Source organism: Sesamum indicum, linkage group LG8, assembly GCF_000512975.1.
Source record: "Sesamum indicum cultivar Zhongzhi No. 13 linkage group LG8, S_indicum_v1.0, whole genome shotgun sequence".
Classification (NCBI taxonomy): domain Eukaryota; kingdom Viridiplantae; phylum Streptophyta; class Magnoliopsida; order Lamiales; family Pedaliaceae; genus Sesamum; species Sesamum indicum.
Window position 1 is genome coordinate 14,401,139 of NC_026152.1, and position 386 is coordinate 14,401,524.

Below are 386 nucleotides of genomic sequence, written 5' to 3' on the forward strand. Positions count from 1 at the left end.
CACACACACACACCCCACACGCACGCACACCCCCCACCCGCACATACCCCACACCACACACACAACCCCCACACGCACACACCCACAACACACACACCCCACACACACACACCCACACCACACACACACACACCCCACACGCGTACACACACACACACCCACACCACACACACACACACCCCACACGCGTACACACACACACACCCACACCGCACAAGCTCACACACACACACACCCCCACACACACCCCACAAGCACACACACACACACACCCACACCACACACACACACACCCCACACACCACACACACACACAAAAAAAAAATAAGACGCACAAAAAGGAAAATGACAAAGCCGGAACAATAAGGGGCATCATTCAACAAAAC